The 25,719-nt window shown below is 45.0% G+C and overlaps 1 pseudogene across 1 annotated transcript; it reads right to left on the bottom strand.

Moving 5' to 3' along the window:
- Nucleotides 1-17,331: 17,331 nt before the first annotated feature.
- On the bottom strand, nucleotides 17,332-24,755 carry LOC309604670 (developmental pluripotency-associated protein 4 pseudogene; annotated as a pseudogene). The gene has a single exon. The product of its transcript is annotated as a developmental pluripotency-associated protein 4 pseudogene (transcript).
- Nucleotides 24,756-25,719: the final 964 nt, after the last annotated feature.

Below are 25,719 nucleotides of genomic sequence, written 5' to 3'. Positions count from 1 at the left end.
ATTTTGTAACACTGTACTAGGAAACAAAGGGCATATGCAAAAGTGACTATTGTGGATAGAAGTTTAAAACTTTGTTAAATGTATTTTCACATAAATTTATAGAAAATTTGTAAAACTAGATATGTCAATCTCATTATTCTCAGAGACCACTGTTATTGGTAACTTCTTGAAATGTCTTCCAGTCTTTTTTTTTTTTTAACAGTACGAAAGTTATAATGCAACTTTGTATCATGTCTCTTCACTTAATACTATATTGTGAGCCTTACCCCGTTGTCACTGGGTAATGGCTGCATAGTATTCCACCATGGGGACAGTTGCAGAGTATTAATTTGGTGTTGGGATTCTTTTATGGATCAGTGAGAAGATGATGAGACAACTTAACACATTCCTCAGTGATCTGGAAGAGGCCCTCACCTCTGGTCTCCACCAATGTGTAGGCTGTACAAATAATAAACTAGAGATGACCCACTGAAGAGATGTCTGGCCGACTGGTGCTGTGTGCTTGGGTGGGAGCGGGATGAATGATCATCAGCATGGATGCGACACTGCTCATGACATGGGCTCTATGACTCAAGGGACTTTGTCATGATGGACATTCCAGGATGGACGCTGCTCATTTATTCACTCTGCTTGGATTTCCCTTTCTCCCAATTTCTGCCATGAATTCATCCTTTAACACCCAGATGCCTGTCCTAACATCCATCCCCTGTGCATCTAGGAATACAATTTCTTGTTACTCATTGTTAGGGCTGATCTGAGTCCCTTCCCCTCACTTTGTACGTTGAAGCCCTAAGCCCCAGAGCCTCAGAACGTGACTGTGTTTGGAGATGGGGCTTTTAAAGCAGTAATTAAGTTAAAATGGGGTCGTTAGGATGGGTCTTAATTCAATATGACTGATGTCTTTATAAGAAGGAGAGATTAGAATGCAGACCACACAGACAGAAGGCTGGCCATGAGGACACAGAGAGAAGGTAACCATCTGCAAGCCAGAAAGAGAGGCATTAGGAGAAGCAAATCTGTCAACCCCTTGATCCTGGACTTCTAGCCTCCAGAATTGTGAGAAAATAAATTTCTGTTGTTTAAGCCACCCCGTGTGTGGTGTTTTGTTATGGCATGCCTAGCAGACTAACACACTCATGGAAGAGAGGACTAATAAATGGGTCAGGCGAGGCAGTGCCACCCCTACTTCATCTCTAAAACAGCATTTGGACAAGATGATCCATTGGCAAAATCCTTTTCAGTGTTGGTCTTCTAAGACACAGTGCATCATTCAATAATTCTGTTGGTTATTTCTCACCTAGATGAAAGCAGCAGCCTCTCAATAGATTTAGCTCCTCTCTGATCCATCCTCCTTATGCAGCCAGAGTGTTTCCACAAATCCGATCATATTATACTAACTTCTCAGTGGTTACCCATCCCCTTCAGTATGAAGCCTCATCACCTCGGCACAGCACACAAGGCTCTGCCTTACCTGGCCCAGGCCCATCATCTCCCAGCGCCGTCCCATCCCACCCTGCCCTCTAGTCACACCAGACTTCGTAGAGTTCCCCAAAGTGCCATAAACTCTCACACTCTGTGCCTTTGCATGTGCCACGCCCTCTGCCTAGAACATCCTTCCCTCTCTGCCTTCTTGGCTGTTCATTTTTTTATGACTTTATATTGAAAACTGCTCTGAACGCTAAATGTCCACCTTTACAATAAACAAACACAGTAATGGTAACTCACACTAAAATAAAACATATTTCAGATATTGACTACTCATTTTTAAAGACTGGCCCAGCCACTGTTTCTTTCTTGGAAGCCTTCCCTGACCCATCTCACTTCTCCTCCACCCTCACTCCCTTTTGGGTTAAGCACCTGTGGGTCCCCTTTGCTCTGTCAAAGCCTTGATCATGGGACTTCCCTGGTGGCGCAGTGGATAAGAATCCGCCTGCCAATGCAGGGAACATGGGTTCGCTCCCTGGTCGGGGAAGATCCCACGTGCTGCGGAGCAGCTGAGCCTGTGCGCCACAACTGCTGGAGCCTGTGCTCTGCAGCAGGAGAGACCACCACAATGAGAAGTCCATGCACAACGAAGAGTAGCCCCAGCTCACCGCAACCAGAGAAAGCCCGTGCGCAGCAACGAATACCCAGCGCAACCAAAAATAAATAAATAAACTTATTAAAAAAAAAAAAGCCTTGATCATATGCTTGAATAAAAGGGGCCTCTAGTATTTTGTGCACACACTAAGTACTCTTTGGAAAAAATGCTGACAGTCATAAGAAATAGGTCATATCAGGGTCTCTAAATTGAAAGGGCTGGAATTATTTGTTGGAAATTTCTAAAATCAAGTTTAAAGAGCATATGAGCCAGAAGGCAAAATAAGGGAGTGAGCTAGGAAACAAGCAAACAGCAGAATTCCTATCCATTTGCCAAACATTTTTTGAGCATTGTTGTGGGCACGGCTTAGTGTCAGGCAGAAACGGGGACTTGTGCTGAGATGTCACTATTCATAGCATCAGCAGTGTTAGAAATGGTCTTGACCTCTTCTCCCCTCTTCTCTTGGGAAGCTGGAGACCAGAAGAGGCATGGGGAGGGTCAGTCTCTCAGCTGTGGTAATCACTTCCTCCGATGGAGGAAGCGATTCTCATCTGGAACTTCACGGGCTCCGAATGCAAGGTTTGCACCAAAATAAGGAGGCGATCTGAGGCAGATACTAGAAGCTGGAGTAAGTGGCCTTGGGGTTAAACAATGGGAATGGATGGGGCAGAACAGCTCTGGAGACTCAAGTTCAATTTCTGCCTCTGCCACTGATAGTTTGATGATGTGGGGCGATTAATTTAAACTTGTTGAACCTTTGTTTTCTTTTCTATAACATGCAGATGCTAGTGTCTACCTTGCCTACCTCTCAAGATTGTTATATCAAATGAGAAAATATCTGTGAAAGAGCCTTGCAAACGAAGGCACCTGAGCACGAGAGAGGCGTTATAGATGAGGGTTCCTTCCTGCAGGGCAGGCGCTGGCCATGCCTTCTTGGGCCTGCAGAGGCAAGCAAGGCAGGGACTGCTCCTGGCCGGGGGAGTATGTGGGCAGTTCTGGCAAAGGGTACTGGCAACAAAACTGAGGTTTCTATCATTTCTGACCACCCTTCTCAAGAATGACCTAATGGGGCTAGAAAAAATCCAGGGGAGGAGAACTAAGTGATGAAGGGAAGGGAGCAACTTTTGGGGGAAGATACATTGAGGAGATAAGGATTCTCCCACAGAGAGAGATAAAGCCTGAGAGACTAGAAGCGCTATTTAACCCCGCAGTGGTAGAATAGAATCAAGCAGTACATAGGTAAAGTTCAAGAAGGGATTTAGGTATTCATGGATGATAAAATTAACCTCAATGATTGAGCAACTTTGGGGATGTTTAGGGTAAATCACCACCATGAAGTCACTATCGTGAAGGCTCCCCTTAAAATTATCTTTAAAAAAAAAAAATCTCTCATGAGACTAGGGTTGGATAGCTTCTATATCTAACATCTATTTTTTTAAATTAAAAATTGTTTTTAAAATTTTTTAACCATTAAAAAAAATTGAAGTATAGTTAATTTACAATGTTGTGTTAGTTTCAGGTATACAGCAAAGCGATTCAGTTGCTTTTATCAGATTCTTTTCCACTATAGGTTATTATAAGATATTGAATATAGTTCCCTGTGCTATACAGTAGGTCCTTGTTGTTTATCTATTTTATATATAATAGTGTGTATATGTTAATCCCAAACTCCTAATTTGTCTCCATCCCCTGTGCTATCCCCTTGGGTAACCATAAGTTTGCTTTCTATCTGATATCTATTTTCAATTCTCTTCATTAAAGAACTGAGTACAGAAGTGATGAAAAACGTTTTCTCTTGCTAAGTGGACTTCTGTGCAATGCTCAGTGCATCTGTAACCACTAGTGCACTGTCTCCAATTCCTGCTATGTCCTCTGTGAGGACAGGAATAGGTCATCTCATTCCTGCTGTACCCCAGGGCCTGGCGCAGGTCCCAGCATGCACTGGTGATTCATCAGTGTTGTAAATTGAATGCCGTTTTCCCAAGAGTGACAGATGGGGTCCTTCTTCTCCAGAGGAGCTTCTCTTTTAGGACCTTGGTCTGAGCCAATGGAAGTGTTCTAGAATTTCACACAGAGCTGTCAGAGCTGGAATCTGGGCTCTGTAAGGTTTGCCTTGAACCAGCCACACTACCCACTTGGGCCAGCCTGCCTCTGTCTGCTCCATGTCTGTCTCGAATTGTCAGGCTTCTGCTTTCTTCTGCCCTGTTTGTGGTTATGGAACCTCTGCTTTCTGCTTGTGAGCACAGGTAAATCTCTAAGTTGATGGCCTGTCTCCTTGGATTCCTTTCTTAGTCATCTTATTTCTCAGGCCTGGCCATTTGCAAATTTTCTCCTTGGGCAGCCCTACTGGTTTCAGCCCCACGCCCAGGTTTTGAGGTGCTGCCTTCTCTCTGGCCTTGAGGTGATTGGTCCCAGGGGTTCCAAAGTGTCTAGGAGAGGAGAATGAGCAGAACCCAAGTCAGTCCCTCCTCTTTGCCTGAAGAAGGAGTTGTCTTGAGGACAGATGATACTTGATAGGGCAGTGGGGGGCTTCGAGGAGAACTGACCCTTGTCCTGTATCATGCTCTGCCCTTCCCACAGCATAGCCACAGCCAAGAGCACAGCCTTCACCACCCATACACTCCCCAGCCCAGTGTGTCTAGATCCCAGCAGGAGCTAGAAATGTTGAAGGCCTTTGGGTCACCATTGTCCTGGGGAGACTGGAAGCAAACCTTCTTAGTGCTCTCATCAACAGAGCCAAGAGGCTGGCAATTGTTCAGTCCTACAGGGAGCCGCACATGGGAAAGCTGTGATGGGCTCCTGGCCCACATGCCCCCCTGAAAGCCTGCCCTTGGCAAGGAGTGTAGGAGGAGGTACAGACTGGGGCAGGGCCTCTCCCTGATCCGACTGCTTCACGGAAGCTGGGCCTGGCCCATGGCCTATGACTTGGCCTAGGGCAAGGCTGCTCCTTGCTTGGTTCCATGAAGGTCTGGCAGAGCCTCTCTGGGATGAACTGGCCTGGGTCCCGGGGCTTTGGTTGGGAAAGGAGGTTGGCCACTGTCTGCACTTACTCACTGGTTCTCACACCAATGCTGCTCCCACTAGAGCCCTGAGCAGCCCTGTCTTAGTCAGTTTGGGCCGCTATCCCACTGATTGGCACTGACTGCTAAACAACAGACATTTATTTCTCACAGCTATGGAGGCCGGGAGGTCCAAGATCAAGGTGCTGGCAAGGTGAGGGCCCTCTTCCTGGTTTGCAGATGGCCACCTTCTTGTCGTGGCCTCACGTGGTGAAGAGCAGGGGGAGGAGCAGCCTCTCCTGTCTCTTCTTCTCAGGGCACTAATCCCATTCACAGGGGACTCCACCTTCATGACATAATTACCTCCCAAAGGCCCCACTTCCTAATACCATCACATTGGGGGTGGGTCAGGATTTCAACACAGGAATTTTGGGAGGGGGGGATACAAACATTCACTCCCTAATAAGCTCTCAGGCGAAGGTGGGGGCCCAGGTTGCTCACCAGGATTCCTGCAGCACTAGGAAAACGTCATGGCCCTGGGGCTCAAGAAACTGCATCTCTGAGGGGCTTGAAGGCAAGGAAATCACCTTGGAAACAACGTTGGTGGCAGCCCAGCAGTGCTCTCTGCCTCTGCATCATGGCCGCACGTTTCATTGCCTGATGAGGAAGGGTCTTCCCAACCTCCAGAACCAGAAAGAGAACAATGATAATAAGCAGGTGAACATTTATCAAGCATTTCCTCTGTGCTGTAGCAGGGTTTCCTGGATTTAATACTTTGAGTAAGGTAGGCACTATTATCCTCCATTTTACAGCTGACAAAACTGAGGCACAGGTATCGTGGCCCAGGACAATTCCTGCCAACAAAGAGGAGATAGTATGAAGCCCGGGAGAGTGGGGTCTGGGTGGGGCCCCGGCTAGGATGTGTAGCCCAGTAGAGAAGAGCATGGGCTGACTCTGTTCAAATTCCAGCCGTGCCTCCTACTAGCGGTGTGACATCATCTCAGACCCCTAGTTCTCTGAAAGTTCCCGTCTTTCCTAATCCCAATGCAGAATACTCTCTTGACTTTGTTTTCAGTTCTCAGATCTGGCTGCGCATTCATGAATTAACTTGGGTCATGCTCTTCTAGACTTAGCCAGGCCCCTGGACCCATCCCATTTATATGCTTCCCCCTGGAAGTCCGTCGCTGGGTCCTGAACCTATGGGTAGTACAAGAATAGGGTCATCCAAAAGGGACAAAAAGGGAGTTATGCCCTTACCTGTTGGAGTAGACTTCTCTATCAATACCTGTATGTCCTCGCATCTCCAAGTAGTTGCAGATGTAGCCATAGTTTATCACTTAGCTCAGTGTGAAATTAAAACTCCTGACATAGGCCTGTGATGTATATGGATTAAGTCCTAGGCACCCGGACGTACACTGAGTCAGAAAACTCTCCCTATGTCATGCTCTAGTTCATTAACTAGCTTTCCAGCTCCCTACTGACATTAGAGTCCAAAAGGAATGACAGAATGTTATCTATCTTTAGTAACATGTATCAAGCTCCAAATGTATAACAGGTGTCTCATGTCACAAGCGAGGCAATGATAGTGACTACTCTGTGAGATACAAAGACGATGAAGAGATTGTCCCTGCATACAAATAATTTACTGTTGATACAGAAGACAAGAAATTTCATAAATAACCATAAGGCAGAAAGAGAAAAGTCCTTTAAGAGAAATGAGTCCCATGGGGGTTTAGATTACTTCCGGTTGTGGTGATCTAGGACAGTTTCATGAGGGGGGCTGCAGGTGAGTTGAGCCTTAAGGGATGAGTATTCAGGAGGCAAGGATTCCGGAAAACACAAAGCTTGTAGGAGGAACAAGGCAAAGTTGGTTCTGATTAGCGTGAAGGAAAATGGGAAATAAGCCTGGAAAGATGGCAGGTTGACCACATAGGGCAAAGATCTAAACAAAAACATCAGGAGTCAGCTTAATTTTTGCCATGAATATCTGATATTACATGGATGTATTTGCTCTGGCCAGAAGTTCTCTGGAGGCCAGCACAGGGGATCAAATCTGTATCTTTCCAGAGGAGATGTCTCAGAGAGACTGGGATCTCCATCCTGTGTCAGAAGCAACCATAAAGAGCAAGGATGAGATCTATCATTTTAGCTATTGGAAAGCAAATAAGTAGAAAGCAGATTAAAAACTCCAGTCAACGTCAACAAATAAGAGATAAGTGTGTGTGCTGGGGGGCAGGGATTTAAGCTGCAGTTTTCTGTAATTTGCCCATTAGCTTTGGGCTGGCCCAATTTGATGCAATTGAAGGGCTATGGAGTGGGGTGAGGATGGAGACCAGGGCCACTGGCCAACCATCAGCAACATCTTAATTAAATGTTATATTGAAAAACAGTGGCTAACGACAGTCAGTTACAGTGGCTTTGCCCGGATGGTTTCTGCTAACACAAACAACTCCAGTCTGTAGGGCAATTTAAATTATTTTTACACTTTTAGGTTTCAATTTGATTTTAAGTTCTCTGGGGTTGATAGACTGGGCAGAGACAATGCAAAAACTCATTAAAAATGTGTGATGAAAGTGGAGACTAGCCTAGACTTGCTTAGTAGGCTAGACTGCATACCTAAATGTTAATTAAAATGATTTATCAGATCAGGCGAGAGATGCTAGAAAGATAAGAAAGTGCCAGAAAGAGAAGAAAGACTTCCCAGTTTCTGTGCTCATGACAATTATTCAGGGCGCTTTAAAAACACAAATATATAAAATGATAAATTGTCCTCTATGATGCTAAACGTAATGTTACAAGAAGGAGCGGCTGATGAACAGGGGATTTTCACTTAATCATCCATCTCCCCATGTCTTCCCTGGGAACTCCAGAAGGGAGCTAATGCTTCTTTATACAATTATTTGTTTTTGTTTTTGCTTTGACTAGCTGAAAAGTCAGAGAATATTAAAATTAGATCATTTGATATCATTCATTCATTAAATGAATATTTCTTCAGACTAAGGGCAAGTAAAAAGATAGAATAATTATAAGTTATGTTATGAAAGAGTCCAACAGTGGGTTGAAATAGAGAAGAACGAGGTAAACTTACATGGAGAAGGAGATCAGAAAGGGAACTGAGGGGCAGCAAGATGAAGGGACCTGTCCAGGGTCACCATCTAGTCAGATGGGGCCAGAGCCCCCGTCTCCTAACTCCTGGATCTTTGGACTATGCTACGCGTGCTGCCCGCTTTGACACAGAATCTGCCTCCTGCTCTTCAGCCTCTGTGTGGATATCGGATGATTTCTTGGCTAGTTGCTAAAAGTAGGTGGGAGGGGGCTTCCCTGGTGGCGCAGTGGTTGAGAGTCTGCCTGCCAATGCAGGGGACACGGGTTCGAGCCCTGGTCTGGGAAGATCCCACATGCCGCGAAGCAACTAGGCCCGTGAGCCACAACTACTGAGCCTGCGCGTCTGGAGCCTGTGCTCCGCAACAGGAGAGGCCGCGATAGTGAGAGGCCCGTGCACCGTGATGAAGAGTGGCCCCCGCTCGCCGCAACTAGAGAAAGCCCTCGCACAGAAACGAAGACCCAACACAGCCAAAAATAAATAAATAAATTAATTAAAAAAAAAAAAAAAAGTAGGTGGGAGGCTGAGTAGTGAGGAGAGGAGGGGGTCACGAACTAGAGGTGTGCTACGTGCTGCTACACGTTTCCAAAAAGCTCACAGAGGGGACACAGCAAACTTTTAGAGGTCATTGCCCTGTCCTGGAGAAGACCTATAGTGTGATGTAATTCTTAGCAACGGAACACGAGTGTGGGTGTGTAGAGGGTGGGGTAGGGGCTTGCTGCCTTTTCTCCCATCTCCATGGGAACTGCCTTATGGCCTCCTTCCACTGGTTTCCTTCTGCTGGTTTAGGCAGGGCTGCTTGTCAGCCTTTGTATTAAGTATTAGGTAAAATCATAGTGAATGAGGCCTCAGCTCAAGGAAAGTACCATTATGAAAAGATGAATTAGATCAAAAAAGAGAAATTTTAAATCCATAACATTTTGCAAAAGAAGAATGGAAATTGTGCTTTCAACACAAGCAGGCCAGTGCGGTATTTCTCTAACAATGGCAGTTTCCACTAATGACTATAATGACTTTGCATATGGTAACTAAAAAAAATGCAGTGGCTCAGTCTAGCCCTTCTGGGGTTTCCGGACCAGGCCTATGGTTGACAGAAGTTCAAGGCTGAAGCAGTGAGGCAAGAATAAGTTGACTGGCTCCAGTTACCACCCTGGGAAGTCAGTAGGTCTGTCCTGACCTACCAGCAGAGAGCAGGTCACAATGACCTCTGTCTCAAATCTCCAGAGCTCTATAAAAAAATATTCTTATTTTCAGAGCACAAGCACTATATATAGTACAGTAACAGGAGAGTTTCTTCCCACCTGGCTCTGGGAAGAACACTCGTTTGTCTGAAGCCTTTGATCTCTTAGTTCTCTGCCATCTTAAAGGACCCTTCCAGCTGGGCTTGCCTACACAACAGTTTGTAAACCACCAGACCACCCAGAGCATAGTCCTTAAACCACAACATGGCACATTTTTGAGGATAGTCTATTATTTTAGATGACTTTCTAAGTATCAATACTTGAACAACTGCAAGCACGGCCGAAGTTCAAGTGAGATTTTGAAGTAACTAGCTACATCTTAAATATGATGTAGTATAGACACAAATCAAAAAAAAAGAAGAAAAAGAAAAACTAGTGTAACCAGTGGCAATGCTTTTCTTAAGAGAGGGAATAGAAATATGGAAATATCTGAGGGGCAACTTTTCTATTTCTTATCAAAAGGCTGACTACCACCAAGGTTTTCTGGGCCTTTGCTTGGCTCTGTCCATTTTATGGATGCAGCAATTGAAGTCCAGAGATAGCCCAGCTAATGTCCAGGGTTGGCAATGGAGATTCACTGGGTGTCTGGGTTTCTATTGTGTCATCTGAACAGAAAAAACAAAGATGATTGAGGCCCCTAAGATGGGAAAATATATTTGATAGGTTGGATTGTTATTCTTCCAATACTTCCTTCCCAATTCCCAATTGGCTTCTTATAGAATTATACCTCCATACACTTTGCCATGTGGTTTTTTTGGCACCATGGCAGACAGAGTGGCACCATGGCACTCTGTTAATGTTGGTTTTGGCCCTATGACTTGTTTTGGCCAACAGAATATTAGCAGATGTGATGTGAGCAGAGTCTGTAAACATGCTTGCATGTTTTGGCTAGACCTCTTGTGCTTATGTGATCCACCATGAGAAGAACATGTCTTGCAGAGCTCTGGGTCCCAGAATGAGAAAATGTGTACAGCAAGCCTGAACCCAACTTGCAGCCTGTGGCCCAGCTCAGCCAAATCTCTGCCTGAAGCAGAGCTGCCCTAGCTGAGTGAGAAAAACAGTTGTTGTTGGAGACTGTGTGTATGTGTATGTGTCTGTTATGCAGCATTATTACACCAATAGCTGATTAATACAGTAAACATCTGTGGAGCAGGCTAGGTATCAGCTAGGGCAATTGTAGCCTGGAACTCACTTATTTATCACATAGGCACTAAACTGCTCCTTTTGGCAAGCGTGCTGGGCTTTGAGCATCAAATAGGAATAACACGTGGTCATGGCTGGAGGGGCAGACAGTCAAGTAACATAACAGGCACCTAAAAGACAACGTGCAAGGGCGATAGTAGGGCCACGTACAGTGTGCTGGGGCCACACCGTATATCCACAGGAGCTCACAGAAAGTGACACAGAGGCTGACAATTGAATCAGGTCTTCAAGGATGAGCAGGAGTTTGTTAGCATAACTGAGAAAGGCATTCCAGGCAGAGGGAACCGTGCAAAGGCAGCGCCATGGAATGTTCACAAAATACAGAGTAGCTCAGTGAGGCTAGAGAATGAGGGGTGTGGCAGGAAACAAGGCCAGAATGTTGGACTGGAGCTAAGCTGGAGGGGCCCAAGACTGAGGAGTGTGGACCTTATTTAGTAGCTTTAGTTTGTGGACTTTTAAAGGGAACTCTCCGAGATTTTTTCAAGCAGTGGGTGATGCAGTCAAATCCAGGGTTTAGAATAATGTTTCCTAAGGTGAGGTCCCAGGAGCAGCAGCCTCAGCGTCACTTAGAAGTTGTTAGAAATGCAAATTTCAACCTAGAAACCACTAAATTATTACACATGCACATTTCTAACCAGACCTACCGAAGCAGAAATTCTGGGGGTGGGCCCAGCAATCTGTATTTTAAAAAGCACTCCAAGTGATTCTGATACATGCTACAACTCGATATGCAACTGCTTAGGACAATCGCCTTTCAGTCATCAGAGGCTGGAGTGAGGGACTCATGCTGGGAAGAGTTTCTGAAGAGCCCCAGTAGATTCAAGGTAAGGAGAGATGAGAGATCCTTACCACTCAACTGGCCCCAGAGCAACCAGATCACGGTGGCCAGAGCATAGGCAGAGTAGGCATGCATGCATTCATTCATGCATTCCTTCACTCATTTGCTCAACAAGCCTTTCTTGGCAATGACTATGAACAGGGACTGAACTGGGTGGGTCCTAGAGGCAGAAATCTGGAAACAAGGGTGTTGCTGTCCTGTAAGGGACGCACCCCTAGTGGCATCAGCCTTGTTCTGGCTGGAGCAAGATTCCAAATGTTTACTAACCTCTTTCTCTTTAGAAGTTAATGAGCAGAACTTTGATTAATCTCAAGGTCTCTGATGAGTAAGTTGATGACATTGGCCCTCATTGACTGAACATTTGCTATGTACCAGATCCTGTTCTAAGCTCTATGCGGCTGTTGAGAGAATAAACATCCTGTCTAATTTTTTTTCTTAATTAATTTATTTTTGGTTGTGTGTGTCCTCGTTGCTGTGCGTGGGCTTTCTCTAGTTGCAGAGAGTGGGGGCTACTCCTCGTTGTGGTGCACGGGCCTCTCATTGCAGTGTATTCTCTTGTTGCAGAGCACGGGCTCTAGGCGCACGGGCTTCAGTAGCTGTGGCACCCGGGCTTAGTTGCTTCACTGCATGTGGGATCTTCCCGAACCAGGGCTTGAACCAGTGTCCCTTGCACTGGCAGGCGGATTCTTAACCACTGTGCCACCAGGGAAGCCCGATCCTGCCTAATTTTATGCAAACCTGTAAGTGTAGAAATGGGATTTGAACCCAGCCAGCCACTGTGTTGATGACATTTTTCAACCTGCTGGGCTAGCAGAATATTGAGAATTCCTGGTGAAAGTAGGTAAACATCACATTTTAAGAACAGAACTTTGGAGAGTACAAAGAGAAACCGACTTAATTCTTTCCCACCACCTGCTTGAACCTGTTCTGTGGAGCTAGTTCCCTTCTGCTCTTGGGTATGTGTACGGCAGGTCCCCTGACTTTTCTGGTCATCTGTAGATAATGAAAGGTTTTCCAGTTACTTGTTGTCACAAATGTGATAACACTTCAAGAATAAAAGTATTCATAAAAATAGAGTTGCCATATGATCCAGCAATCCCACTCCTGGGATTATGTCCAGACAAAACTATAATTCAAAAAGATACATGTACCCCTATGTTCATAGCAGCACTATTCGCAGCAGCCAAGACACGGAAACTTAAATGTCCATCGACAGAGGAATGGATAAAGAAGACGTGGTACATATATACAATGGACTACTACTCAGCCATAAAAAAGAATGAAATAATGCCATTCGCAGCAACATGGATGGACCTAGAGATTATCATATTAAGTGAAGGGAGTCAGAAAGACAAATACCACATGATATCACTTACATGTGGAATCTAAAATATGACACAAGTGAACTTACCTATGAAACAGAAACAGACTCACAGACATAGAGAAGAGACTTGTGGTTGCCAAGGCGGAGGGATGGATTGGGAGTTTGGGATGAGCAGATGCAAACTATTATATATAGAATGGATAAACAACAAGGTCCTACTGTATAGCACAGGGAACCATATTCAATATCCTGTGATAAACCATAATGGAAAAGAATATGGAAAAGAATGTATATATACACATAACTGAATCACTTTGCTGTACAGCTGAAATTAACACAATATTATAAATCAACTATACTTCAATAAAAGAAATTTTAAAAAAGGATAAAAGTATCCAGCCATAGGTGTTAGTTAAAACTCTAAATTTCATTCAAAGTTCTTTCTGGCAGCTCTAGCCTGTGCCAGGCCTGGAAGCTTAGTGTGGGGTAGGGCACGGTTGGCTTCTTCTTGGAAGCAGATTTTTTTCTACAGTATTTGAGGGCAATAAAGGGATAGAGAACTAAGCGTCAGCTTGGCCCCAGAAATCCCTAAAGAAGGCATGACAGCCTCACTGTGCTTGTTCATGCAGGCCTCTGTCTCTGATGATAGCCACCCTGATGGGGGACAGGCTTGTCTCAAGGCCCTGCTGGGAGTGTGATCTGTTGCTAACAGTCCCGGAAAAAGGATGTCAACCCATCAGATATAATCTAAGAAGTCAGAGTAAGAAGGGAATCAAGCGTGAAGGTGAAAATGCTCTAAATCCCTCGACAGTCTCCATCCTCACAAGAAGGTGTGGGTGGGGTGTGTGTGTGTGCGTGTGTGCGTGTGTGTGTGCACATGCACTTGTGCAATTCTGCGTTTGTCCTATGGCTCCTGCTGACTTTAGTTTCTGAAGATAAACATGCATCAGAGTTAGTTCAGAAACACCTAGTTCTTTTTCAAACATTGATTAAGAATTCCAGGTGGTGCCCCCAAATTTTCAAGCATTATGAGTCCCACTGCAGGTGCTCAGTAAATATTCATTAAGTCGACTAATTAACAGGAAGTTTGCTCAAAGGCAGGAAGATGATAAGAGGTTGGATGGCACTTAGGGGCCCTGCCTTTACTCCTGTGTCCCCGCTGCCTCCCTTTGTCCTTCACTTAGCTTTCTCGGCTTGGCTAAGTCAACACCTGGTCATCCTTAGAGGCTGCCTGAGAATGTCAGCTCCTGTAATGGAGACTTCCACAGATTCCCTCTGCAGAATGAAAACTGCCCTCTTCTGGGTTCGCCCAGCATGCATACACGCCGTGGTCTGCTTCATGAACCACACTGTAATAGTGATTTTTTGTGTGTTCATGGTTCCAGGCTCTCATGTCTCATTCATCTCCATTCCTACATTGCCCAGCACAGGGCCCTCCCAGGGAGGGCTAGTAATGGGTTTGAGTGAATAAATCCTAATGTCCATTCATCAAATAATAATTGTACACAGTGGTCCCCTCCAGCAGACTCGGGACTCTGTTGCTGAGAGATTTCCCAATTCAACTGCCACCTTTTCATTTTGTAGGTCAGTTAGAGCTCACATTGGGCAATGCGTCCCAGCACCTTGGCTGGGTGCCTGGCACGGCTCCCTGATGCTGTCACTCCATCGGGGAGGCTGGAACGGAATTGGAGCTCTCAGGGGCCTCGGCGTCACCAGTTATTAGGTACAGAGAAGCTCTCTTGATCCCTAATTTGAGAGCATTGAGTTGAAGAACTGACATGACCACATAAATGCGGTTCTGTAGCCTAGAGAAAGGCCCACTCATGGGGCCTTCAACATCCTCGTCCAGAACTTGTGTCACTTCTCTCTCAAGTAGGAGCAATTCTCATGAAGAAGACAGGCTGTTGCTGGCCTGACCTGAGGCCTTTTAGAGAGTCTGGGGTGCTTCCATTTTTAGAGACTCTTGGGATATTAAAAAACGGTGAAATGCCAAGTGTTTCCATGCTAAGAGGTGGGTGCTTTTAACCCACAGAATGGCAATGTGATTGTGCTATTACCAAGGATTTATTTTTAAAAACAATTACATCATAGTATAGTAGTGAAGCATAGGGACCCTGGAGCTCAGATAGCCTGAGTTCAAATCCTGGCACTTATTAGCCGTGTTATCTCATCAGATGTGTGACCTTGGGCATGTTATTTGGTCTTTCTATACCTCAGTTTCTAGTCTATAAAAGGGACATAGTATTAACTCGTTTTCGGGTTTTTGTGAGGATTACATGTAAGTCTTATACAAGTACCTAGACTCTTAGAACAGTATGCTTTGTTTACATGTCAGTCATTATTATTATTATTATCATTACCTTATTGCACTCCATGCAGTGTCATCTAGTAAGAGGATGCTAATTTAAAGTTTCATCTTGAATATTATTTTCTTTCACTCTTGTCAGGGGATCTCACTGACTGTATATATAATTTCTTTTGCAGGTCATTTCAAAATTCTAAGTTTGAGGACCTTTGTGAACAGAGGCCTGTGCTAGCTGGTCTCTTGATGCCCCTTGTGAAATGGGATGCCTGCCCCTACTTCTGAGAGTGGTACCCCACTGAAAACCTTCCCTCCCCGTCCCCAGTGGCACACATCCAGTCTCAGGACTAGGGCTGTCGCTGGGCTTCCGCAATGACAATATAGTGACAGAGGGTGGGGCGGTGGAACAACTTCCAAAAAAAGACGCAGACGCATAGGTCTTCGGATTCAATTAACCAATTGTTCGTCGGACCACAAGGGTGTGGCTCTTCAAACGGCAGATGCTGTTCTCTCCCTGGCTCAAGTTAAAGTGATCGTTTTCCCAGTTGGCACGGAACAAGTTCTACACTACTAATAAGCTGGCTGGCACAACGCGAAGAGCCCCGGTGCCAGTACTGGCAGTACCCACGGAAGGCTGTGCTGATCCCCTTCCCTAATTATAGCTGCGACTGTCACGAACCAACTAGCGGGTGATGTGCAGTCACTACCTGCGTGCCATATAGGATTTAATGTCACCTAACACCTTCTTGTTGCTACCCTAGCAGGAGGCTGGTATGTGGGAAGAGTGGCATCCACGTAGCATGGCAGCTGAGTGAGTGGGGGCCTGGGCACAGGCAGGGTGCCCTGACCTCTGAGGTCACACTGAGCTGTGTGGTGACCTTGGCCCCTAAGCCACCACTGTCAGGGCTCAAATGCTGGCACCAAAGCCCTGTGTTTAGATGCCTGCTCTGCATCCTTCTGAACCTTGGCCATGTCTCAGCAGCACCGATGATCTCTTGCCTAGCAGCAGTGAGACGGCAGTCACTACGCAGAGGTGAGGGGCGGCTGCTCAGCGCTCCCACGCCTGTGCTGCCGGGAAGAGTGGCTACAAAACCCCTGCCACTGTCCCCGCAGCAGCAGGGGAAGCGGCACCTTGGGAGCCTGAAGGCATGAAGTGCAAATGAGAGGAAGGAGTTTATTTGCAGCTAAACATTCCAAATCATTCTGATGGCTGTGAGCAGACTCTTTACCAAAGCCTTCTGGGATGCTGGCTTGCACCATTAGCTGCCAGCCAGCATGCCATCACCCTGCGCCTAGGAGGAGTGGGCACCTGGTGGGGTTTGGGCGAGGGATGCCCATTGACTGAATTATTTCTAGGGCAATTATTTTCCAGGTTTCTCTTCCCGCAGGAAAAATTACCCACATCAGTAGCACGTTTGCAGGCCCCGTATTTCTAATGTGCTTTGCCTGGAGCGGGCAATGAGCATTACCCACCACCTGGGGAGGAGCGAAGGATGGACGGAGGGGTGAAGGTATTCAACTCCCTGGGCCTGCAGGCGGGGTGCTTGGCCTTGAAATTTTTAAATTCCTACCTCTGAAGTACAACATTTAAACTATTTATTCTGAATATTGAGAAAGACTTCAGTAAAAAAAAAATAATAATTTTTTCCTCTAGCACTTTCACTCTGTCCCCAGTGAAGAGAAATTCTCTAAAGAAATAGTTTCCAAAAGAAATAGAAACAGATTCACAGATACAGAGAACTAGTGGTTACCAGTGGGGAGAGGGAAGTGGGGAGGGGCAAGATAGGGGTATGGGGTTAAGACAGTGGTCCTCATTCTTTTTGGCACCAGGGACCGGTTTCGTGGAAGACAATTTTTCCACGGATGGGGTGAGGGGGAATGGTTGCGGATGATTTGAGCGCATTACATTTATTGTGCACTTTATTTCTATTATTATTACACTGTAATATAGAATGAAATAATTATAGAACTCTCCATAATGCAGAATCAGTGGGAGCCCTGAGCTTGTTTTCCTGCAACTAGATGGTCCCATCTGGAGGTAATGGGAGACAGTGACACCTGAAGTGTGTTGCTTATGTCCAGTCTGCTCTGTAAGATGCGGCTTAATTGTCATTTGCCACTCACAGATAGGGTTTTGATATGTCTGCAAACAGTTGATTTATTATGGTCTCTGTGCAGTCAAACCTCTCTGCTAATGATAATCTGTATTTGCAGCCACTGCCCAGGGCTAGCTCCACCTCAGATCATCAGGCATTAGATTCTCATAAGGAGCATGCAACCTAGATCCTTTGCATGCACAGTTCACAGTAGGGCTCGTGCTCCTATGAGAATCTAATGCAGCTGCTGATCTGACAGGAGGCGGAGCTCATGCGGTAATGCGAGCGATGGGGAGCGGCTGTAAATACAGATGGCGCTTTGCTCACTCACCCGCCCCTCACCTCCTGCTGTGCGGCCCGGTTCCTAACAGGCCACGGACTGCTGCTGGTCTGTGGCCCAGGGTTTGGGGACCCCTGGATTAAGAGATACAAACACTATGTACACAATAATAAGCAACAAGGATTTACTGAACAGCACAGGGAAATATAGCCATTATTTTGTAATAACTTTAAATGGAGTATAATCTATAAAAATATTGAATCACTCTGTTGTGTACTTGAAACTAATATAATACTATAAACCAACTATACTTAAAAAAAAGTGGGTTCTAAACTATGCTTTTTTTAAATCAAAGGAATTTTTTTCTTTCATGTGAAATCTTATGCTACTCTCAGTATATAAAACTGGAACAACAACTCTCCCTGCTGATACCTAGAGGTGGTACCAACTCTTTTTCTCCCCAGGAACCTTGGAAGCAGCCCCACAGATTTCCAGCATCCTTGGTGCTACTAAACCTCTTGGTTTGATTTTACAGTCATCTGCCTCATGCTCAAAGTTCCCAATTTGACCTCTTATATTTGCAAGGGGGGGCCTTCACGAGTCTTTAGGGACAACTGGGTATTGTCAGTGAGCCTTTGATGTGGAAACCTCAGGGCCTGGGTATTTCATCCTACATGATTCAGGTGCATAGATATGGGTGTGCAGAAATCTGAGTTTCCTCTTCTCATATGATTTGTATTGGTCAGTGCTTGGCAAAGATTTGTAATTTGTGGAATCACTTGTCATTCAATAAGTATGAATTGCACTCTTCTGTGTGGACAATGTCCCTGATCTATCTCATGGATTTTACGGTCTCACGTGGGAAGATGACAGTAGGACACAAGCAAACATAAATGATTATTTCTGCGAGTGATAAGTGTTATGAAGAAAACAAACCTCATGGGAAAATAAAGGTTCATGGGATAGAGAGAGAATGACTGGACAGATGGAGGGGGTGCTGGGGGCCGGCGGTAGTTCTTTAGACTGGGAGCTCCAGAAAGGCCTCAACAGGGAGTGACCTGGACGCCAGAAGCTACCCAGCCAGGAGAAAACCTGGGGGAGAGTATGGGCGGCAGTGGGAATAGCAGATGCATAGTCCGTGAGGAGGGCACACACTTGGCTTGTTTGAAGAGCAGAAAGCTGGCCCATGTGACAGAGACCTTAGTGACCAGGGAAACCAGATTTGGGGCCTGATCAGAGAGGTCAGGGCTGGGCATTTGGGTCTTATTTTAAGAGTTATGGGATTGTGGTGGAGGATTTTAAGGTTTTCTCCCACTTGAGTCTTTTTCCCTTCTTCCAGTGCTTGAATTGCAATTCATATCCAGAAGAAGAGCAAGTTTTTCTGTTAATAATGCTACCTTATCAACAACCCAAACCTACGAGTACCCCAAATTGAAAAAATGAATGGGGTCTCAAAGGAACCAGAAATACTAATTCATTTAACAAATACTGTTTTCTTTTTATTGCTACAGAGTCTATACTTATAGCTGTGTGATCTTAGCCAAGTCACTTAACCTCCCCGTGCCTAATTTTTCTCATCTGTAAAAAGGGGATAATAGTATATCCCTTATAATGTTTCAAAGATAAAATACTTGTAAAATGCTTAGAACACATGGTTAACAATATGTTTGCTATTATTATATATGCAAAAGCACAATTAACTGACATTTGTTTATTTCACACATATTTCTTGAGACCCTACCATGTGCTGAGTGAGTGCTATACTAGGTGCTGAGGATACAGTTGTGAACAAAGCAGGTTCAGTCCCTGCCTGGCACCTGGCTTCCTGCTCTTTACTCAGTAAAAGGAGGCATGGGATTGCTGAGGAGGGACCCACCACCTTTGGCCAATGCATGTGGAAGTGGTGAGGGAAGGTGCCCTCACCTTCCCTCACCCAGGTTAGGGTTTATTAGCCCAGGAGCCACTGGGGGTCCAAGCCTGGTTCCATGCCCTGGAAACCCCCTGAACTCTGCAGATAATGTTCAAATATGAAGAGAGTTCCCTCAGAGGAATCTGATGCGGTGAGTGTAGCACTTGCTGGGTTCTCGGTCCCTGCAGCCATCTAGCTGATAACATGCTATCACTGAGCCCTAATCCCCAATCCTGAGACTTCACCTCTTCTCAGCTCCAGTCCTTGCTCCTGCTTGAATCGGCACCCCCAAAGGATTCGCCTGCATCTCTTTTCCCAACTTAGGAATGTGCACCAGGCACGTCCCAAGAGGACAGAATCAGGCCCGCATGTTCAGTGAGCCAAGTTAGCTTCCCAAATGAGGGCAAGTGTTACTGGCAGGTTCCTATCAGTCTAGATTCAGACAAGTTATTGTGATTTAAAAAAAAAAAATCACACCAGTTATTTGAAGCATAGTGTTAGAGCAGGAAGTGTCAGAGAGCTCACCCAGGGAACAGCATTTTAGAGATCTTTCTAAACTACAACCATTCACATGGTATTCCCCAACTAAAACGCTTCCACACTTCGCGGAGCTTTCCAGGTGATCCAGACATCGTGGTGCCAGGCCTTCGTGATGTGGCTCCCATATGCTGCAGTGGTCTTGTCTCCTCCCCGTGTTTCCGCCACAGTGTGCTGCTTCAAGTTCTCCCAGCGTGCCCTGGCGTCTCTCCCTGCACCCTCTGCCAACCCCTACCCAGATCTACCCACGGATACCTCTCAGCTTTTAGGACTCACTTGGGCATCACCTCCCCCAGGAAGCCTCCCACCCTCACTCAACACTGGATCGTGTGCCCTGGGCTCCGCTGGGCTACAGCACTCCCACACTGGCCCGCCTGGGCTGTTTCCTTGTACGCTTAACTTGGTAGACCCGGGGCCTCCTAGAGGGTAGGGCCCACCTTTTTATCTGTATAGCTTCCCTGAACTTAATAAATGGCTTTTAAATGAATAAATGAATGAAATAACTTTTCCCTACGGTCCTATTGAAAATCTCTAAGCACATTCATGTTTATCATTTCGTAGGGGTCAATTTTGGGGTCAGGGAAAAATACAGTCATTATACCTATAAAAGTCCTTGGAACACTGGGATTTTTTTCCCTGTGATATAGCTTTTGTATTGTCAGATAGTTATTGATTTTTTTGTTTTAATGCACACTGGGAAGAGTACATTATGATTACAGCTGTTTAGAATGTCTGCTAGGGTGTTTGAATTCGGGCTTGAAGAACCACAAGTGGTATCAGAAATCCCTTGTAATTGGGTAAATGTAACAGCTATAATTAATTTCAGCTGCATATAACAGAAAGCACCTTATACAGATATTTATTCCTTAAACTGTCCTAGAGGTATTTATTTATTCCTCTCTCATATAAAAGAGGCCTGGAAGTTGGCTGGCACCTTCCAACTCCTAGCAGTGAGACCATGGGTAATTAATACCTTCTAAACCCAATATTATTTTTAATTTACAGAGATTAAATTAAAAATAATATTAAATTTAAAATATGTAAATTAAAAATAATATTATCGGACTCCCCTGGTGGCGCAGTGGCTAAGAATACGCCTGCCAGCACAGGGCACACGTGTTCAAGCCCTGGTCCAGGAAGATCCCACATGCTGCGGAGCAACTGGGCCCGTGAGCCACAACTACTGAAGCCCGCGCGCCTAGAGCCCGTGCTCCACAACAAGAGGAGCCACCGCGATGAGAAGCCCGCGCACCCGCTCACCGCAACTCTAGAGAGCCCACGCGCAGCAACGAAGACCCAACGCAGCCAAAAATGAATAGATAAAATAAATTAATTAAAAAAAAATAAAAATATTATCTGTAAATTAAAAACAATATTATCATAGGGCTTTTGTGAAGCTCTCATGTGATGAACCCTGGCCCGGCACAGAGTAAATATTCCATAAATGTTAGGAAAAAAGAAATCTATTATTTCCGCTAGCTGTTTGCTCTATCAGTGCCTCTTTAGGTTTGCTGCTTTTTAGTAGGATTGATAAACTTCCAGAGATATGTATAATTTCAGACATTAGCTACAAGCATCCCTGTGCTACCATTTATTGTAAACATTTGTTTTAAACATTGTGGTGAGCGCTGACACAGCAATATTCTCCTATCCTCAGAGACTGCTGTAGAGGGAGTGCGTCTTATGGAGAAATAAGTCTATTGCAGGAGCCAGAATGCCGCCCAGCTGCCTTCGGGCCGAACTCCCAGAAATATGCTTCTTATAAATTTAGGTAGTAAAGAAAAAAATTGAAAGTGAATCATGCAGAAGAAAATCATGCTTTCTGACTTTAACCTACTTGGAGTTCAGAAAGTTAACTAACAATTTGCATGCAATGAATATAGTCCCCTAAATACAATAGCTGATGAATTATTTTATACACACATTTTAAATACAACATATTGTTTAGTTATGATTGGGAAGCAGCCTTAAACTTTTTTTTAAGCAGCTGAAATATACAAAACAGTTACAAGTGGAAATACTATTGCAAAGTGCCCTGCATTTTTAGCCCAGAGCTGAACCACAGAAGTCTCAGGTTACATAGAAAAATACAAAACAACATTTTCCAAGTTAAGAATTATGTGTTTTCAGGAGGGAAGAAGGGAATAACAGCTTTGGCTTAAAATGCTCAACTGTTCAAAGTCATCACACTTACAATTAGAAGAGAGCAGCTCCTAAGGTGGTCTGTATCCGAAGAGGGAAATCCAGCCTGGAAGCAAATTATCGCTGATTCCTCACTAGACATCTTCACAATGCTCAGCTGAAGACACTCCCATTAGAGGCTGTTGAGGCCGTTTCTACCATTTCAGAAGGGCAAACATTTGGTAATACGAACGACGTTTTCATCTTCTTAACTGGAATGAATGGTAACTAATGAAATGTTTTTCCCTTTTTATACGTAAGTGTCTCTGTATCCCAACCCAAAGCAGACATGTTTGTGTATCATCTGCAACCCACCAGTCCAGAGCCCTGGAAGCAGGAAAGGTGGAGGGTGTAGAGCAACCTTTCCACCATGACTACAATCACCGATGTGCCCTTTTTCCTGGTATCCTAGTTTCACTTGAGGCTTTTCATTAACACATCATCCCTCTGAACACATGGGGCACAACATACTGGAAAACTGCAGGCAGGGGGCAAGAAGGAGGCGCTCACTCTCCCTGGTTTCTCAGGAACCCAGGCTTATCCAGCATGAAATTACAAGTGTACCCCTTCATCTGTGTCTGCAGGGAGACTTCTCTCATGGACCACACCCCACCGGACACCCTAAGTCTCTTGTGGCGATTCTGTTACCTCCATCATCCTGGCCTTGGCTGCAGTTCTGGTCCAGGAGGCCAGCATAGCCTTGGGGCTGAAGTTGTTACTACCACAGTATTAGCTCCCTCAGTGAGAGCGGGAGATTCTTCTAGTGCAGGCTCCCCTCCTCAGGCCAGAGGATCAGTCCCCTCAGAGCACATCTTTTTCTTAGACCTTTCTAGATACGTTTCCCCTTAGTCCACCTTTGATTTTCTTTATGAGTGTCTGGATCTTGGCCTCCTTTGCTGTGATAGGAATATTCTTTTGATTTGGGGAAGCGCATTCGGAGAGTCGCTTATAACGTGTCCGACCTCTGCTCAGCTGTCACTGATGCCAGGCCCACACCAGGTCTCGGGGAAGCAGGCTGACTGGTGGCAGTTTAGAGGGTAATGGAGGACGAGGTATCTTCTTCGGAGGTTTTAGGCTCTCGCTGCATGTAGCATTCTATTGTGGACAGCAGACTTGTCATTCTTCACAGATGATTCTCATTTGGTCCCCTTCGAGGAGGGAGGAGATTCTTGGTGAAGCTGAGGCACTGGCTTGCTTGAAGCCAGGTGTTTCTCTCCCGCTTTTGCTGACAACAGGTTTGAATTTGAGAGGCACGTATTCTTCCCCCCAACTTCTCTGTGGGGTTTCACTCCTTGCCTTTTGCGTTCTCCATCGTCTGAAAAAGAGTTGAGGTTGATAAAAAGAAAATTCTTCTGACTTCTGGCTCAAGGTTGTTTTTCTGAAAGTCTCCTCCCACTCCCTGCCACCCAAAGGCATTCCCAAACCCACTATTCTTAAAAATGTTTATTTAATATAAACTTATTAGAAATGCAATAAATCAGATGTTTTACTCTGGGTAGATCCATTTTTAAATCCTTAGAGTGCTAAAGTGATGACGAAAAGAATAGCTGGACAGGTGTGAGAACCCCAAAGGGAGTTGAATTTTTGGGGAAATCGGCTTAAATGGATGTTCCTCATTCACCTGAAGTGCTTTACAAAGTGCTAAGAACAGCTGACTCACATTTTTACTGATTGAATCTTTCTGGGATAAGGGTATGAATTCAAGTTTAAATTTAGTACTTCTGCTGATTTTGAAAAACTGGACTTATGTCCCATTCCCTCTCCTGTTGTGTGGACCAGACTCTACCAATGAGGATACATCTAGCAAAGAACATGGTTTATGAAGCCATCCAGACCTGGATTCAGATCCTGGCTTCACCATTTCCTAGCAGTGTGATCCTGGACAAGTCACTTAACATCTTTTAGATTTCCTTATTTATACATGGGGATTGTTGTAAGCATTAAAAGGAATAAAAACATAAGGCCTGTTAAAGTAAGCACTCGGTTTATTAGTTTTATTTTGTGCTAAAAATGCACACTGCATCTGTTAGTTCCTCTTTCCCAGGGATCTCCACCTGGGACATGTTTACAAGCCAGGGATGAATGGGTGGGCACGTGAGTTAGGTATGACGAGTTAAGTTCAGCTGTAAAAATTGGATAAACAACATTGGCTTAAACATGGTAGAAGTTCATCTCTCTCTCACTTTAAAGTCAGAACATAGGCTCTGCTCTACGAAATCCCCAGGAAATGGGCTCCTAGACTATTGTGTACCCTCCATTTCCAAGGTCACCTCATGGTATGAGGTGGTGGCAGTAATTCCAGACATCTGGTTTTCATTCCAGCCACTAGGAAGAAGGAGGTTGAGATGGGAAAAGGGTGATGCCAGCTCTTTCTTCAAGAAGGTTCTTGGAAGGTGCTGCATGAATTTATGTTTACATTTCATTCACTAAAAAGTAGTTTCATGGCTTCATCTAGCTGCAAGGGAAAATGCAGTGTTTATTCTGGGTAGCCACATGTCCAGCTAAAATTGCCATCTCTGTGGAGGGGGGGGGGGAATGGACATGGCACCAATTATTCTCCGGACAGAGAGCCACTCTCAGGGGCAGCCAGAGGGGGGAGAGTCTTGGGAGCCTGTTGGAGCTTGATGGCACAAGGGAAAATAATTATAAAAAGTAGTTGGTGCTACTAAGATCAAAGGCAAATCCAATTTATCAAGAAAATATCATCTGGAATTGCTCTGTCCAACAAGGTAGCCACTAGCCATATGTGACTATTGAGCTTTTGAGATGCGGCTAATCCAAATTGAGATGTGCTATAATATACACACTGGACTTCCAAGATAGTATAAGAAAAGAATGTAAAAATATATCTTTTTTTTTAACAGGGCCTACATGTTGAGGTGATATTTGTGTATTAAATATATTATGAAAATTACCTTCATCTGCTTAGTTTTACTTTTAAAATTTAAAGTTATATACGTGGCTTGTGTTATTTTTCGATTGGGAGCAAGGATCTGGAATGTCCCAAATCTTAGAGTCTGTCTCCTCAGAAAGGAGGTTCTATATAGTACTGAGAGGGATTGTTTTCCTGAATGATGAATTCTCTAACATGGGGTTCAGAGAGCAAGATTTTGGTAACATACTGGGAAGTATCGTCCAAGCGAGGGGGTCCTGTGTTCCCTGCCCTTGACAGGCCTGTCCCCACAGGGGATAGATCTTAATGTCACCAGCCCCTAAGAGCATTCAAGTGACCTCCACCTCATGCTATGGTTCTAGTTCAGTGAACCACTATGACTCCATTTTCAGATGACCCTTACAGTTTCTATGACTATTTCCACAAAGTGAGAAACTGACTAGTTAGCCAAGTGATGTGCTTGGGAGGGGTGACATTTCTGAACTTCAACTTAAAGATTGGAAGGCAAATAATGATGAGGGAATGCATTTGCCGATAGAGATGCTTTGCGTTTTTATTTCTCTCCCTGTCAAAGATCCCCAGTTAACTGGGACCGTAGCTCTCAAAGTATGGTCTTTGGACCTGCAGCCTCGGCATCACCTATGAACTTGTTAGGGATGTAAATTCTCAGGCCTCATCCCAGACCTAATGAATCAGAAACTGGGGGGTGTGGCCTAGCACTCGGTGTTTTAAC

The sequence above is a fragment of the Balaenoptera borealis genome (assembly GCF_965194805.1).
Source record: "Balaenoptera borealis genome assembly, chromosome: 10".
NCBI lineage: Eukaryota > Metazoa > Chordata > Mammalia > Artiodactyla > Balaenopteridae > Balaenoptera > Balaenoptera borealis.
The sequence above is the reverse complement of the archived record's forward strand: the minus strand, read 5'-3'. Positions and strand labels throughout refer to the sequence as shown.